The 7,500-nt window shown below is 49.1% G+C and overlaps 1 protein-coding gene across 1 annotated transcript in view; it reads right to left on the minus strand.

The window, feature by feature from the left end:
* zmp:0000000926 (genetic suppressor element 1) overlaps positions 1–6,540 on the minus strand; it is a 19,738-nt gene extending 13,198 nt beyond the window's left edge. The window contains exon 1 of the mRNA XM_056586786.1: positions 6,179–6,540. The gene's annotated coding sequence lies outside the window, so the exon portion shown is untranslated. The remainder of the gene's footprint in view (positions 1–6,178) is intronic.
* Between the last annotated feature and the right edge of the window lie 960 nt (positions 6,541–7,500).

Raw genomic sequence — 7,500 nt, forward strand, 5'->3', positions numbered from 1 at the left:
AGAACCTTTGTGCTGCACTTCAAGGCAACACAGTCTGAGGTCTCTCAAATCCCCGCCCGGCCCGATCCAATAGATGACCTCACCTCATTCGCACAATTCTTATCATCGGGCTCCACGCATAAAAGGCACCGCTGAATACCACGCTGGAAATATTATTTCCCATTGCCAAACTACATTTGTGTGGGTATTATGGAGTTTGTTTTCTTACTGTGAGGGAAAAAAGGGAGAGCCCCAAATTCCACTTCACCTCTGACCCCGGACCTCTCTGATGCAAGTTTAATCAAACCTAAAAGGGGAAGCACCTGCGGCTTCTGTTCTCACAGGGATCAAACCAAAGTGCAGTTTGATTAAAAAAGCATCAAAAGGAAAACGCAAAATAACACGTCACCGTACAGGCTCAGCACAGGAAGGTTACACATGCAGTCGTGCTCCGTTTGAGAGTGGCCCTGGCTCCGCAGGACGCTTCCCATGTGATCCTCTCTCCGTCAGTACACTGACAACAACAGCGGCTTCGCCATGTTATCCGGGCACCGGCGTCTCACCGAGTGATCGGCTCGCTGGCCTGCCCGCCGACGCCGGCGAGAGTACGGCCCTGATTGAGTGCTGTAGCGTGGGCGTAAGTGGTGGGAAGCTGGAGTTGAGAGGTGGCTGAACCCCCGTCGCGGACACGGTAGATGAGGTATGGTGAGGAGGAGGAGGAGGAGGAGGTGGAGGTGAAGGAGGCTACATCCATATATTGGAAGGGGGGGGCGGGGGGGTCAAAGTCCAGGCTAAGGCACTAGGCATCGGTACAGAGTGAAAGAGGACACACACACACAAACAAACAGACACACACACACACACACACACACACACACACACACACACACACACACACACACACACACACACACACACACACACAAACACACTTTGTGAACTGACGGTTCCGGATGTCGACTGCATGTGTTTGTGCACTGGTGGACGCTAGACGCTCCCGAGCGCATAGGTTAGGACCCTCGGGGGGTTGAGGGTGAGGCAGTGCAAGAGACACCTCTATATGCGCTATCCAAACACACGGCCCTCCGTAGTGCCTTGGAAAGCAAGGAATCCAATGCAAAACCATTCAAAGGACAATCCTGAAAGGGTGCATGCTGCAAGATCGACTGTACAATCCCATGCAGCTCCGCTTGTGAGCCAGCCCAGCCGTGGATTCACATCGCTCGTTAGAAAGTTCAAGCCACTGCAGCCGACGGACAGCACTTCTCCTTAGGCCAGTGTCCCTTAGGTGTTAGTGTTATGTAACTGTGGCTGATTAAGGAATGTTATGTATCTGTTGCAGATGTGCACAAGATGAGTGCGGAGCGTCGACTATTGAATGTTAATTACAGATTCTAGATGTATAATGTGTGTGATCACATCCTCGCCCTCTTTCTCTCCCTCCCTCCTTTCAGTCTCACTCCTCTTGAAAGGTGTCGGGGAGCAGGGGGAGAGCACTGCGATGTAAAGCTGTCAACACAAAGGGAGGGGTGTGTGTGTGTGTGTGTGTGTGTGTGTGTGTGTGTGTGTGTGTGTGTGTGTGTGTGTGTGTGTGTGTGTGTGTGTGTGTGTGTGTGTGTGTGTTGCGCTCCATTAGGGCGGCTATCAGTGAGCACATGCTTTTTGCATTTGCACATGACTCCAGGGCTGTATGTATCCATACACAGTATGTCTACAGTACAGTATATAGAATGCACTGTATGTTTTTTGTGTGACCGTCAGTGTGTGTAGTTGTGTGTGTTTGTGCGTGTGTGAGTGCTTGCAAACGTCTCTGCCTGTCCGCGCGCATGTGAACGCAGGCCTGTGTGTGAAGCTGTTGGAGGAGAGGAACAGCAGGGTGTGAAAGAGGACTGTGATAATGACAGGCCATGCATTATGTAACATTCACATTGCATAAGGCGCATTTGACATCCACATGCATGCACCCTTATACCATGTTCCACATTTTGCCCCCTTAATGTATTCAAGTTCCTCTGAACAGACAACATAAGGCGATTTTGTCCGTACATGTATGGACAGCGTGGACAAAGTCACACCACGCTTCCAATCAAGGGGTTTCTAGGTGGGTGTCAGTCGAGCTTCTGAAGGATGGGTTTCCGCAGAGGGTGGGGGGATGCTCTTCAACGGGCGCACATGTAAACAGCTTTGATGTAACGGTGCGTCCGTACATGGAGGCCCGTCGTTTGTGAGAGCGTGTGTGCGGCGAACGAGCCTGCTCATTAGCGCTCAGGTTCTGTGTGCTGTGGGCACACTGAAACAGTTACGTTCATGCACAGCATCAGACACATCATGCATAAACACACACACACACACACACACACAGATCTGTCAGAGTGTGGCTGGTGACCGGTTGCCGGTTTGCCGGTTGCAAACAATGCCGACAGATCGGGGCGCTGGAGTAGCGAACAAGTGCCCTGCGTTGGTTCAACAGTCCATCGACTGAGGTTCCTGAAGTGCAAATAAAAATTCATATTTCACTCGTGTTGTTCTTGACCCGACAGCGAGCAGCATTTCAACCCCGACTGACTCCTAGATAAAAAAAGATGAACCGCTCCGTGATGTAGACATATATTTATTCTGTGTGAGTTGAGGAAGAGCAATTGCCACCCCCTCATCCGCAGCAAACCCCCCTAATGCCGCCAGCTTATACACAGGCACACACACACACACACACACACACACACATGCATTCAAATTCATATCGATACAACACACTGATCCGGCAAATATCAGTCAATGTCATTCCGCTACTACTCACAAAGTTACTCACTCTGTCTCACCCACTACACTTTCTAAAGCCCACAAACAGGAAATGAGCTCCCTGTGTTCTATAGGCTGCATCATGTGGAGTTAAAGACATGAGGTAGCTCTGTGAGTGTGAGATAGAGGGAGAAAGAGAGAGAGAGAGAGAGAGAGAGAGAGAGAGAGAGAGAGAGAGAGAGAGAGAGAGAGAGAGAGAGAGAGAGAGAGAGAGAGAGAGAGAGAGAGAGAGAGAGAGAGAGATTCTCACAGCCCTCCTGCCTCCTGTGTGTGCCTGACTCCATGCATGAGTGTGTTCCTGTAAAAATAGACCTCTTAAAGGGCCAGCGGCCACTCAACCGTCTCCCACAAGAGGCCTGTACTGCTTGACAGAGTGTGGGACTGTACCTTTATAAAAGAGGAAAAAAAGAAAGAGAGACTCTGAGATTGACAGCAAGAGAGCGAGAGTGAGCGGGTGAGTGAGAAAGAGAGAGAGAGAGAGAGAGAGAGAGAGAGAGAGAGAGAGAGTCAGTGAGAGAGCGGGGGTCTGGCTGAACATAGTTTATTCATTCATTCAGGAGGATTGTGATATGTATATATATATAAATAGGCGACATTACCAGGGACATTACAAATGTTATTATATATATATTTATATACTGCATATATATATATATATATATATATATATATATATATACAGTATATAAATATATACATTTGTAATGTTCATGGTTCCCCCTTAGAGATGGTGATGAATTAAGCAGAGGCTTTCTGCTTGTAGACCTGCAACCATACACGCGTGGGGGTTTGACGACAGCTGACTACAGCATTAGCCCAGAACCGGCGCACACACACACACACACACACACACGCACACACACACACACACACACACACGCACAGCACGCACGCACGCACGCACACACACACACACACACACACACACACACACACACACACACACACACACACACACACACACACACACACACACACACACACACACACACACACACCTCACCGACACACTGCTCTAAGCTAACGTACCCCCCCCTCCCCAACCCCCCGGTGCTCAACTTTGCCTCGTCATGCTACTAACAAGGGCAAATCCATACTACAAAATGGCCACCACAATTAAACAACAACAAAATAAACATTCAAACACTGAAATGGCAAAACTATTCCAATTCATGTACTAGTTTGGGAGCCTGATTCCCACACTCCAATAAAATATACACTATCCGACAATACTATGATGTTGTCAAAACAAAAATTTACTCATTTCTCATCCTTCCTGTCGAGGGAAATGTAAGGAGAATATTTTGGTTTGTGCCCCAAACCTGTCAAGATCTTTTTTTAACATGAGAACCACTTGAACCTGTGCGAGGAGCTGTGATCTCCCTCTGCTATGGGGTGTTTGAGTCACTGCACAGCAATCATGATCAAGTATGCAAAGAAACCTATTAAAAAAGCCAGGCTTGTAGAGAACGGAGCGGCTTGTGTTGAAGCTCCCTCGCAGAAGAACCTTCTACAAATTGGGTCTCTTTCAGACACAGGGGCATCTAGGGCCACACACACACACATCAGAATGCTGTGGAAAGCATTGACATGCAAATTACAAATTGTGCCCTATTTGACTTGTATAACGAGTGGTCTGCCTTGTGTTTTCATGTGTGATGTGTGTGTGATGTGCGCACCCACCCACACACACACACACACAACACGCACACACACGCTGAACACAGCAGCAAATGAAAAAAAAGGCATTCACCTGCTACATCCTCCCACTGAGTACCCGACTGCTGTCATTATAGTCATTCCCAGAGTCAGCGCCACCCACCACTCTCTCTCGCTTTCTCTCTCGCTCTCTCCTCCATTCTCTCTCTCGCTCTCTCCTCCTTTCACTCTCTCTCCTCCTTCTCTCTCTCCTCCTCCTCCTCTCGCCTCCTTTCTCTTTCTCCCTTTCTTTCTCTTTCTCCTTCTCTCTCCCTCCCCCCTTCCATCTCTACACCCCCCCCCCCCCCTCTTTCTCTCTCTCTTTCTTTTTTCCTCCCTTTCTCTCTATCTTCCTTTCTAGTCTAGGTCTCTCCCTTTCCTGGTATTTTCACCCAAGGAAAAGTAACCCCCACACCCGCAACCCCCCCCCCCCCCCCCCCCTGTCTATCTCTGGACAAGCTCTATTTCGGCCCACTGCTCTGCTCTAATTCGGAGGGTCCGGATCTTCCAACGGACGTATGTGACAAACTACTACACCTGTCTGTTCCTCGCACTCACACGTACAAACACACAACATGCATCCACAAGCAAAAGCTGACACAAACACTTTTACAGACATACACACACCTCTACACACACCTCTACACACACACACACACACACACACACACACACACACACACACACACACACACACACACACACACACACACATACACACACACACGCAAACACACACACACACACACACACACACACACACACACACACCACACACACACACACACACGCACACACACACACACACACACACACAAACACACACACACACAAACACACACAACACACCACACACACACACACACACACACACACAACACACACACACACACACACACACACACACACACACACACACACACACACACACACACACACACACACACATCTTTATGCACACGAACAGATGCAGACACATGCTTACACAAATGATTGTCATACATAATCAATACAATGAGACATTTATGGCCACAGCAACTTCCAGAACCAGTTGAGCACTGTTCAGAGACTCTTTGCATGTTGTTAACTCTCTCATTTATACACATTTCACCTAACACATATCACAAATACACGCACACACCCACACACAACCACATACACTTACACACACCCACACACACACATTATTGTGCTTGTGCTTGCATACACACACACACACACACACACACACACACACACACACACACACACACACACACACACACACACACCACACACACACACACACACACACACACACACACACACACAAACACGCGCACACACACGCGCACACGCACACACACACACACACACACACACACACACACACACACACACACACACACACACACACACACACACACACACACACACACACACACAAACACACACACACACTATTGTGCTTGTGCTTGCATGAATACATAAACACACACACAAACATACACACACACACACACACACACACACACACACACACACACACACACACACACACACACACACACACACACACACACACACACACACACACACACACACACACACACACACACACACATACCTACTGACTCGCAAGCACACGCACACACCCACACATCCACACACACACACACAGTCACCGACACAGACAAATGGAGGAAGCCGTGGAGTGACATACCTCAGTGTGTGGCGGTGCGTAGTGAGCAGCAGAGGGTGTGCTCATTGGCTCCGGCAGCAGCCGCGGCAGGCGTGTAAGAATATCCAGTTTAGGGAATGCTGAACGTCTTTACCACCACTGTCTCACTTCTTCCTCTTCTTCCTCGTCCTCCCCTCTGCTGTCTCTCTCTCACTCTCTCCCTCTCTCGCTCACGCGCTCTCTCTATGTATCTATTGCTCACTATCACTTGTTCGTCCCTCCTGTGTTACTCTCTCTCTCTCTCTGCCTCCTCTCCTCACACCCTGCCCGCCTGTTTGCTCTCTCTCCCTCTCTCTCTCTCTCTCTCTCTCTCTCTCTCTCTCTCTCTCTCTCTCTCTCTCTCTCTCTCTCTCTCTCTCTCTCTCTCTCTCTCTCTCTCTCTCTCGCTTTCTCTCTCGCTCTCTCTCTCTCTCTTACTCACACTCTCTCTCTCCCTCTCTCTCTCACTCACTCTCTATCTCTCTTGCTCTCTTTTTCCCTCTCTTTCTCTTTGACTACACTCAGTCACCAGCCAGCTCTCTCTGTACGATAAAAAATCCCTCCCTCTTGGCTTCCCTGTCTCTGACACCCTGCTTCTTGTCCTGCCTCACAACTCCAGATCATCCCTTCTAAGCAACTCCTCTAACAGACTCACTATCCCTTCCCAGCCGATTCTTACTCCTGTCTAATGTGCTGACTCCCTCTCTCTCTCCTCTCCTCTCTCTCTCTCCCCCTCTCTCTACCTCCCTCTCTCTGTGAGAGTGTATAATTAGACAGAGCTCAGTGGTAACAGAGCCAGGCTCATTGTAGGAAGCCTTAGCGTTGCTGCCGGGCGGCTCGTGTTTGGCTGATAGCCCAGCAGCTTCGCTCATTAACCTCCCCGGAGCTGGGGAATGGATCTGCCCATGGTGCTCTGCCATTGGACAACAGCATTAGTCCCTGGGCCAATCCCCAGCCTGGGAAGTGCTTGTTAATGGTGTACTGCTGGAGATACGGGCAAAGTCAGCTGAGGCAGCCCAAGTGTTTCAGTGAGGTTTAAATGTTACATTCACCCACTTAAAAACAGATGGAGTTTGTTGACTTTTTATTCCAGTGCAGTGGGAATCATGCAACGCTTTATATAAAACGCTGTACTGCACTTGTTGACACTTAGCTGTACATTAAAAACAGCTATACAATATGAGCCAAATAAATAATTGAAAGGACCCTTTTAGCTCAATCACTTGTTCATAATCGTCCTCCCTGCCGGCGTCATGTGCCTCCCGCTGCTGGAGCAGAAGAAGCCCTCCGAGGGCCGATCACACGTCTCTGTTTGGAGCGATGGG

This window comes from Gadus chalcogrammus, chromosome 1 (genome assembly GCF_026213295.1).
Source record: "Gadus chalcogrammus isolate NIFS_2021 chromosome 1, NIFS_Gcha_1.0, whole genome shotgun sequence".
NCBI classification, from domain to species: domain Eukaryota; kingdom Metazoa; phylum Chordata; class Actinopteri; order Gadiformes; family Gadidae; genus Gadus; species Gadus chalcogrammus.